Source organism: Xenopus laevis, chromosome 2L (assembly GCF_017654675.1).
Source record: "Xenopus laevis strain J_2021 chromosome 2L, Xenopus_laevis_v10.1, whole genome shotgun sequence".
Classification (NCBI taxonomy): domain Eukaryota; kingdom Metazoa; phylum Chordata; class Amphibia; order Anura; family Pipidae; genus Xenopus; species Xenopus laevis.
In genome coordinates, this window is record NC_054373.1 from 168,691,768 (window position 1) to 168,702,984 (window position 11,217).

The following is an 11,217-nucleotide window of genomic DNA, read 5'->3' on the forward strand; positions in this document are numbered from 1 at the left end:
ACGGAGGCTGTACACTAATCTATCCACGGATCATGACAACAAGGGCAACAAGCTGTTGGTGGCACTAGATATTGCAAAAGCCTTCGACACAGTCGAATGGGCATACCTGTGGCAGGTGATGGACAAAATGGGGATTGGTCCGAAATTCATAGCCTTTACCCAACCATTGTATGCAAACCCTTCAGCCCTGGTAGCTGTCAACGGTATACCTTCTCCCCACTTTGCTCTCACACGGGGAACAAGACAGGGGTGTCCGCTGTCCCCACTCCTGTCCGCTATGGCAATTGAGCCACTAGCGGCCGTTATAAGGTGCAACCCAAAAATTGTTGGATGGAAACTTGAGCCTATCCAGGAGAAAATACAACTTTATGCAGATGATTCACTTGTATAACTGGCTGATAGTGACAAGTCATTGGAGAGGTTGGGCGCGGTTCTCACCACATTCGGTAACTTTTCGGGCCTAAAGGTGAATCTCTCCAAATCCAGCGTGCTTCCAGTGGATTCCAGACCAGGCTCCAGTGTTCCCCACACCCCAGAGTTGACCGTGATCTCAATCTACATACCTGGGGGTTGAGGTTTCACTACCAACGTCATCCTATTGGGACCTGAATGTGTCCCCACTATTGGGACATGGTCCAAATTTAAGCAATGGTCCTCACTCCCACTTAATCCACAAGGCAGAATCAGTCTGATAAAAATGACCATACTTCCTAAGATCCTGTATATGTTATCACACTCTCCCATGGCTATCCCTTCAAGCTTTATATGGGGAGCAGGACAACCTCGATTAAAGGAAAACTATACCCCCAAAATGAATACTTAAGCAACAGATAGTTTATATCAAATTGAATGACATATTAAAGAATCTTACCAAACTGGAATATAAATTTACATAAATATTGCCCTTTTACATCTCTTGTCTTGAGCCACCATTTCGTGACTCTATCTGTGCTGCCTCAGAGATCACCTGACCAGAAATACTACAACACTAACTGTAACAGGAAGAAGTGTGGAAGCAAAAGGCAGAACTCTCTGTTAATTGGCTCATGTGACCTTACATGTGGTCTGTATGTGTGTACAGTGAATCTTACGATCTCAGGGGGCGGCCCTTATTTTTTAAAATGGCAATTTTCTATTTATGATTACCCAATGGCACATACTACAAAAAAAGTATATTATTATGATAATGGTTCATTTACATGAAGCAGGGTTTTACACATGAGCTGTTTTACTCCGTATCTTTTAATAGAGACCTACATTGTTTGGGGGGTATAGTTTTCCTTTAAGACTCGGAATCCTAAAGAGATCTGCAATTCATGGGGGGGCGGCTTTGCTGGACTTTGAGCTTTATTTTTTGGCTACACAACTCTCCCATATCAAGCCATGGATCACCACAGACCTACGTTGCCTGTCTGCAACCCTTTTGGAGGCAACCGGGGACGCCAATTACACAAAAGGTGCTAAGGACTCGGGCAGGCAGAAATACCAGCCGAGAACACCCCTTAATACTCCTAGGTCAGAAAATGTGGCTACGCGCCCAATCTTTATGCCTTACCCAAACAAAGTACCCTGACAACCCCATATGGAATAATCATCTGCTCAGAGAATTCCATAACATAGAGTCTGCAGGGCCATGGTCTAGTAAGGGTATAACATCAATTAGCCACATTATTTCTGACAATTCACTCAAACTGTTTGTAGTACTCCAACAGGAGTTTGGAATCTCAGAAACTTCTTGGTTATTGTATGAACAGGTCAAGCATGCATTTCTAGCTGACCCCTTTAAGGTGGGCAAACCCCCCTTTTGTAGAATATTGGAGCTGCAGGACAACCAACACCTAATTTCTAATTTATATGAAGTACTGAGATTTTGTAATCATGATGGATTTAGTTCCAACCTACTCGTAACCTGGCAAAAAGATATCCCCATATTGACGGCTGAGGAGTGGCAGGATGCCCTAGAGGCCCCTAGATTTGTCTCGCCAAATGCTGATCACAAAATGATTCAGAGATACATTATTCACAGAGCCTACTTCACGCTGGTGCGGCTGAACAGAATGGACCCACAATATCCACCAACCTGCAACCAGCTGCTGGCTCATTCATACATATGATGTGAGAATGTCCCAACCTGAATCTCTATTGGCGTAAAGTATTCAACACTATCTCAGTTGCAGTAACGGTGGAAATACGACCTGCCCCAGAACTGGCTATATTAAACGTAGGTGAGAGCTCCCAATATAACAAATATCAACTGATTACAATTAGGTAAAGTCTGTTCCAGGCTCGTAGACAAATAACAATGGGATGGAAAAGCCCAGAGGCCCCGACCCACAAAGGCTGGTTGGACCAAATGAAGCTTTACATTGATAGGATGCAGTCATTGACAGTTAGATCCAATATATCTTATAGGGGGGCTCCTTTTGCCTAAAAGATCTATTAGAGCTCACTCTATTAAAATCACCAGAAATCCTGTCTCTCTACATGCAGGATTTGTGCAAAGGGCAGTTATTTTGTTAGATTTTGTTTGTACTGGAATCACATATTTGAGTGAGCTCTAATCTGCTAGGAAAGAAGCCCCCACAAAAGATATATTGGATCTAACTGTCAATGATTGTCTGACACCCAACTGCTGCATGAAGAGAGAATGAAGAGAAACAGATACTGAGAGAGGGATAGTGAAGATAAACTTGATTATTTCAGAAATCATGCCAAAGTTTTAATTGATTGTATTTAGAAAGTTTCTTATTTCATTATGATCAAGCTTATATTGAATTTTCATTTTCACAATAATTTTTAAATTTTTACTTTCCAGATAGATTTCCTTTAAGGAAGGTCTGCAGGGCTCAGTTTGAGTACAAAATGCAGTGTGCGAAGTGCAAGTTCAGAGGCAAGTCACGGGGGTTCATCTATAAACACTGGGCAGTAACCCATACCAATCAGCTTTTTTTCAGCCAGCTGCAGGTTGAACAGTGAAAGCAATCATCTGATTTTGACAGCACATAAAATAGGAGTGGGTATTAAAGGTCCCCGCATGATTCCATTTATGCCGTCAAGCTCCCTGCCTTGCTATAAGCTGCTCTCTCCTAAAACTCTTTGTGGCAAATTCACTAAAGGGCGAATTTTCACCAGCCAACAATCCGCCACACTTCACCATGCACAAATTTACTAACACTACGCTAATTCACTAAAATGCAAAGTTGCGTCTAGGCAACCGAATGCTGGCGAAGTTTCCCTACCGTTAATTGTCAGCGGGAGAATTTCTCTCACTTACGTTCTTCCTTTGTTAGTGCTCTTATGCTCAGGTCAATTTGAATAGGACAGGTACATATACAGTTAGGCCCATAAATCTTTGGACAGAGACTTTGGTTCTGTTCATTACCACAATGAATTTTAAATGAAACAACTCAGATGCAGTTGAACTGCAGACTTTCAGCTTTAATTCAGTGGGTTGAACAAAAAGATTGCATAAAAATGAGTAACTAAAGCCTTTTTTAACAGTCACTTCATTTCAGGGGCTCAAAAGCAATTGGAGAATTGACTCAAAGGCTATTTCATGGGAGGTTTGGGCAATTCCTTTGTTATGTCATTATCAATGAAGCAGATCAAAGACCTGGAGTTGATTTGTGGGGGGGGGGGGGTATGTGGAAGATTTTGCTGTGAACAAACAACATGGGGTCAAAGGAGCTCTCCATGCAGGTGAAACAAGTCATCCTTAAGCTGAAAAATCAGAAAAAACCCATCAGAGAAATTGCTACAATATTAGGAGTGGCAAAATCTACAGTTTTGTACATCCTGAGAAAGAAAGAAAGAAATCACTGGTGAACTCAGCAAAGGAAAAAGACCTGGACAGAAGACAACAGTGGTGGATGATCTCAGAATCATTTCCATGGTGAAGAGAAACCCCTTCACAAGAGCCAAACAAGTGAACAACACTCTCCAGGAGGCAGGTGTATCCATATCCAAGTCTACCATAAAGAGAAGACTGCATGAAAGTAAATACAGAGGGGGCACTGCAAGGTACAGGCCACTCATAAGCATCAAGAATAGAAAGACTAGATTGGACATTGCTGAAAAAAAATCTAAAAAAGCCAACACAGTTCTGGAAAAAACATTCTTTGGACAGATGAAACCAAGATCAACTTCTACCAGAATGATGTCAAGAATAAAGTATGGAGGAGGGGTGGAACAGCTCATGATCCAAAGCATAGCACATCATGTATAAAACATTTGGGAGGCAGTGTGATGGCTTGGGTGTGCATGGCTGCCAGTGGCACTGGGACACTAGTGTTTATCCATCATGTGACACAGGACAGAAGCACAAGAATGAATTGTGAGCTGTTCAGAGACACTGTCTGCTCAAATCCAGCTAAATGCAGTCACATTGATTGGGACCACTTATTGTTACAAATGTCTATGGAAACAAAAGAAAGGAAAAAGTGATCCTCTAATGCCCTAGACATGAGCCCACCCTAAAACAAATGTGACATGCCCCTCAAATGGTTAGAAAAAAGTGTTACAAAAATCTTTAATAGTAAGAACTGTTGAAGGAAATCCCGCTTTAAAATATGAAAAAACAGCAGCATTTTTTAGAACTGTTATGACTTTTCGGCAAACAGGATATGATGTCACTGACATAAGACTGAGGAGGATGTAGCTTCATCTTATGAGTTCGCCCAGGTCTGGATTTGTGGAAAGGCCGCCTGAGCCTAGGGCAGCAGAATTTTAGGAGGGCGGCATGGCTCCCAACCACACCCGCATTGGTTTGGAAGCACTGGGGATTCACAGCATATACAATAGTTTTTAAAATTTCCTGTGCGCCAATTCCCAATGATGATGAAAATTTGCGCATGTGCACTAAGGAAGGGGAGGGGATGGGGGGCGTCTGTTATGTAAATCCGGCCCTGAGTTTGTTTTTGTCTTAAGCTGGCGAAGGAAACTCTGGCGAAAGTTCTGTAAAATTCCACTGTATTTGAAAAGTAACGATCGCTCACCGGAGTGGAAATTTGCCTGACGCTAACGACAGTCTCTTTCACTAGCGAATTGTCATCTACGCCTGTTAGTAAATTGCCAATGTCCCTGCAGATGAGATTTCTGGCGAATTTTCAATATCGACGGCCAATTTGCCCTTAGTAAATCTGCTAAATTCACCTTTTAGATTAAAGGGAGGACTCCAATAGTAAAACTGTAGTTTAGGGTCGGCAGGTAGAAAATAAGTCACCCCACAAGGGAAGAGGCCCAGGTGCACCGCCCTTAGCTCCCCGCACGGGGAGTGGACAAGCTGGAAAAACCTTTGGAGAAGGCAAATTTCCACCAGGCAGATAAATTCAAAGTGAAGAGTTTATTGTGTCCGCAGCCTTATGCGTTTCGTGTCATAAACACTTAATCATGACACGAATCGCGTAAGGCTGTGGTTACAATAAACTCTTCACTTTGAATTTATCTGCCTGGTGAAAGTTTGCCTTTATTGTTTTTAAAGGGGGACTTGACTTTTAAAACTGTTATTGCATGGTGAAAAAATCCAGCCTTTTTGTATATGTATCTTTCTGGCCTATTAATAACATCGACATCAAGCATGATTGGTACCAACCAGGCCAGAAGAGAACAGGTATGGGATCACTTATCCAGAAACCTATTATCCAGAAAGCTCTGAATTATGGGAAGGCCATTTCCCATAGATTTCCTTTTTCTCTGTAAGAATAAAACAGTAGCTTGTACTTGATCCCAACTAAGATATAATTAATCCTTATTGGAAACAGAAATATTCCATTGGGTTTATTTAATGTTTGAACAGACTTAGGGGGTTATTTATAAAGCTCCAAAGTTTTCGGACCTTAAAAAAAAAAATCAAAAAAATCCAAATGGTATGAAAACTCCAAATCCGAAAACCCTGCATCTCAAAGCTCTCGGGGTCCTGTATTCGTCAAAGGGGAAGGTCCCAGTGTCTGCGCTACTGTCAGTACCGTTATCCAATGATTTTGGGGATTTTGGGCCGAAAAGTCTGAAAAATTTGTGGCTTTTTGCGGAAAACTTCAGGCAAAGGTCCGAAGTTTGCCCGTACCTATTTTTTGAATGATAAATAAGGTCCATTCGGGAATTCGGAGTTGCTCGGATTTTTATCTTAGAAAAACAGAGATAAATTTGGAGCTTGATAAATAACCCCCTTAAAGGGGTTGTTCACCTTCCAAACACTTTTTTCAATTTAGTTGTTTTTAGATTGTTCCCTAGAAATAATGACTTTTTCCAATTACTTTCCATTATTTATTTTTTACGTTTTTTCCAAAATCTAAGTTTAAAGTTGAATGTTCCTGTCTCTGGTGTTTGAGTCTGACAGCTCAGTAATCCAGGTGCAGATTCTGAACTGTTACAATTTTGCAACATTTAGTTGATACATTTCTCAGCAGCATCTCTGGAGTATTAGCAACAATTGTATCAAGTCTAACAGCTGCCTGTAATGAAACCCAGAGATTCTGCTCAGCAGGGACAAAGATTAGAAATGTATCCACTAAATGTATCAATTTAGAACAGTTTACAGGATCGGCGACCCCCCCTCCCAGAGCTGCTTCAGAAGGAGAGAAATGACACTTTATACTTCAATATTAGAAAAACCGTGACACATAGAAAATAGAAAGTCATTGGAAAAAGTCGTTATTTCTGGTGATCTATCTGATAACAACTAGTTGTTTGAAGGTGAACAACCCCTTTAAGGTATGGAGATCCAAATTACAGAAAGATCCCCTATATGTTAAACTCCATGGCCCAAGTGTTCTGGATAACAGGTCCCAGACCCGTACCAGCCAGATGACCTCACTAATTATGTTGTTACTTTTAGATATATGGGTATTCTGAATGGAACAAGTCAACATAACATAACGAAAAGTGTAAGTACATGTAATACAATATAATTGCAATGAGAAGTAGTATCCTCTGCACTGCTGGCCCTGACTCCTGCAAGCCATGTGATGAACAGATCAGTAGATGTTTCAGAACAATGCATCGTTTTGTTGTTTGTATATTATACATTATACAGAAAGCAAACTTTTATAGGAATTTCCCTCGGTCGGGATGAGGTTGGCAGCTGCTTCGTTTAAAATATTGACCTTGTCTGTTCATTGCGCTTGATTATATGGTAAATATTTATATGACTAATACTGTTTAGAGTACAACTAGAACAGCTGGGACTGGCTCATCCCTGAAGTTTTCAGTACATATCTGTTTGCCTTTATGTCCTTTAACCCTTTTGGGTGGAAACTGTCCTATCTCTGATTTCAGTAAATATCAAGTTTGGGTCAGTAAAATATATTATGTTTCCTCTGTACAGCCCTGTCCATTACAGTACCCCTAGTACAATGATATTATAGAATACCTCTCGGCCACAATGTTCTGAAGCTGTGATATAAAGGGATTTCCAGGATGTGGTTGCCCATTGTGACATCACATAGACGCAATTCCATTATAAAACGACAGTTTCTTGCAGCTGTTAGTGAGTAATTTCCTCTGTTAGAAATAGGAAGGTAGTTAAAATAATACGAGTATAAGCTTAGTTGTTTGCAAGCCCAGCCATGCCCAATATAGAAAACAAAGCACACTTGGATCCCGGGAAGCTTTCAGGTTTCTGGGACATTACAGCTCTTACTGTGAGATGCCAGTTCAGCGGTGTGTGTGTATGTATGTATATATATATATATATATATGTATGTATATATATATATATATATATATATATATATATATATATAGATATATATATATATATATATATATATATATACAGTATATATAATATAGTGAATAAAGTACCCCCTCTTGTAAATTATAAGGATATTATAAGTTACAGGTCATGGAACTCCGAGGTAACTTCTAATATCCTCATATTTTGCAACTGGGGTACTTTATTATAATACACAAATTTCAGTAAGTCATGTGACAGAAATGACATCAGAACTCACCATTTATAACTGATGACATCAGAACTCACCGTTTATAAGGATATAATTTACAAGATATTAATGGCTTTTGTGTATTATATATATATATATATATATATATATATATAGCAGTGGTAAATCACTTTAGGGCTCTGTATAACACAATCCTTTGCATGAAAGAGGATCTGATTTTGTACAAAATGCATTGTAATTTAATTGGGACTTTCTTACCTTCATAACTTTAGGTCCCCCCTTCCAGCTTTTTTTTGTCGGCGCAGGTTTTTTCTTTGCCGTGTGCATGTGCTTTTTTTTTTTAAGATGGAAGATGATTCAGGGAACGGGTCTGGGGCCAGCAAGTTTTTTCCCGGTGTCCCGACATCCCAGTCCAAACCTGATCAGGTCTGTAGGGTTTATCTTTGCATTTCTCACTGTTGTTCATGGCTTTTTTTCAGCATTGGACTGGGACCCACTAGCCCTCCTCCCCAGCTGCAACTCCCCCTCCCCTGGCCCCCACTGCAGCACCCTACCCCATGTACCTTGGTTTTTCTTATTGTGGCTGCGATTGGAGCCAGTAGGGAAGGTCAGGGAGTAGCTCAGGTGGGGAGCAGGACTTTTCCTGGTGGCCCGCCAACTAGGGCTGTCACCTTTTCTTAAAAATGTTACCGGCCTGTGGGGGGCAGGAACAAAAGGGCGGTTTGTGATGAAAAGGGGGGTGGGACCACACACGTCCTGCAAAAGGGGGTGGAGCAACACACGCGATGGCCAGAAGGCTGAAAAAAATGGTAAGTACTTAGCGAATTGGGGGTGGGCCAAGGGCTTTTTTAATGGTATTACAAATTACCGGCAATGTACTGGCCTAGGAAGGTGTTTTACTGGCTAGGCCAGTAAAATTCCGGCCAGGTGGCAACCCTACCGCTGTCCCTGGTAGGTTTTAGGGTAGATTGTTTGGGGTTCCTTGGGGAAAACATAAATTCATATTCATAAGTACAAGTCCAATTAAATCCGGAGGATTTCAGATTGAACACCCCTGAGTTACATACTAATTTTAGTTCGATTTGAGCCCCAGCCTTAGAGCCCCTCGTCCCTAACTCTGACCCTGCTGTTGTGAAGAGCCAAATGAAATCTTATGTGACATCTGCCCGTCTCAGGGCTTCAGTCTAGAGTAGCAGAGGGACTATTGGCAGGAATTCTGTAAAGGAGAATGGATATACTGGGGCCAAGGGATTGAGGTTGTTCTCTAATAATAATGGGGATACAGCTTATGCAAGTCTCCTCTATTGGCTCCAAATGCCAGAACCGGAATATTTGTGGCCTTTGATAAAGAGATTTTTAAGGGGTATCCCAGACAACAAAGTGGGTAGAACCATAGAAGTTTGCCTTAAAACTAGTAACAAGTCTATTGATAGGATATCTATGCACTGGGGGGTCATTTTCAGGGGTTGAACTTGACTTTTATCTTTTTATCAACCCAAATGAACTATATAACTCCTTGGGGCTCATTTATCAACACTTGGAAACACTACCTATAGCAACCAATCAGTGATTAGCTTGTTAAAGCCAGCTGCAAGTAGAACAATGAATGCAGCAATCTGATTGGCTGCCATGGTTTACTGCCCTTGGGCAAATTTGCCCGGTGTTGATAAATGACCCTCCTTATGTCATTTTCTTTATATGGATAGAGAAGTTCACTTCAGTCATTTGAGGGGCACTGTTCTGCATCGGCAACAGAGGAATGATGGATAGAATGATTATGTTTGTCTAGTTCCCTAGAGACTTGGTTGTGAATGACAACATATTTTGCAGTGGAAATCCCCAGCAAGAACTATAGAACAATGTACTATTCAAATATACAATTACTACATCAGCTAAACCAAACAAAGACTTCTAAGCACCAGTTTGCCTGTCACTACTTGTTCTCATGGGAAGCGGTTGCAGAGAATGTGCAAATTAAAACCAGAATTTACCAGTTTTTGCTATCTGTGTGAACAAGGGAAAAACAGTAGAAATGTAATAATTCCAGCTTAATTGAAGCTTTGAGGGTGAGATGCATCTGTTGTAATTGTGTCAAAAAGCATCAAAAGACTTCGATTGCGCCTTTGAGACCGATACCATCAAAATGGCACGATTGTGTGGGTGCAAGAAGGTTACGTCTATGACACAGGCTGCTGTAGGAACCCTGGTACTAATGACCAGCTTCACGGTTGCGCTCAATCCAGAGATCACCGGTATCAATAGAAGTGTTGATAGAATGGGTCTTCCTTTTGGCTAAGTTCAAGGGGCAGATTTATTAAGGGTCGAATTGAGAATTTAGAAATTCGAATTTTCAAATTTATTTTATCGTCAAAACTGTCAAATTTGATTAGGGAGTTATTCAAATTCGATTAGAGTTTTTAAAAATTAGATTTTCGAGATTTATCATACTTTGGCCCTTTAAGAACTCGAATTCGACTATTCGCCACCTAAAACCTACCGAATTGCTGTTTTTAGTCAATGGGAGACGTCCAGGGATCAGTTTTTAAAAACTCGCATGAATTCGAAATTTGAGTTTTCATAAATGTGCCTCCAAGTGTAGTATCTGTTCTTATCAGGAGGGGTCTCAAAAAGTGATTTGCAGGCCAGGCCAATACCCGCTGTTTGTGGGTTCGGGCTGACCGCAAACCCCAATTTGCGGGTGGTGGGCAGGTCTGGGTCAAGCTCTTCTTCCTGCTCTCCACACCCGCCACCTTACACTGCCGGCTTCCGACTTCTGGGTTCTGGTTTTATAGCCGCGCGCCTGCTCGCCCCACCCAGATGTTTTTTACATGTTTTTTATATGTGTGTACATAAAGTCTTTTTCACTGCAGTGGTGCAGTAGGTCCATTTGGGCTTTGCCCCAGGTTTTGGTGCCCTGGGGGAAGCTTTTGCGGGACCCATTGTTACAGGGACTCTCCCTAACTGTGAGGTGAAGGTGAGTCTGAAGACCCTTGTCTGTGCCAGGAGGGTCGGGGACGATGGGGCTCACCATAACTTTGGTGAAGGTGAGCCCAAAGACTTTGGATGCTTTCAACGCTTTTTGGCCTGGGGCTCTAGAGTATTTGGTAGCCCGTGCCTTATGGTAGGACTCATGGATGCACCCACACTTTGCACTTTTTGCACTATGCACTTGGGTGTCAGAAAGCACAACCTCAGGCTAGAATCGTGCAGCGGGTCGGGTACCCACGGGTTACCCACAAAAAAGCAGGCACCCTGCGGAATGAGGGGAGGATTTTCAGGTGCGGGTATAAATGCGGGTCAGGTTGCGGGTCTCATC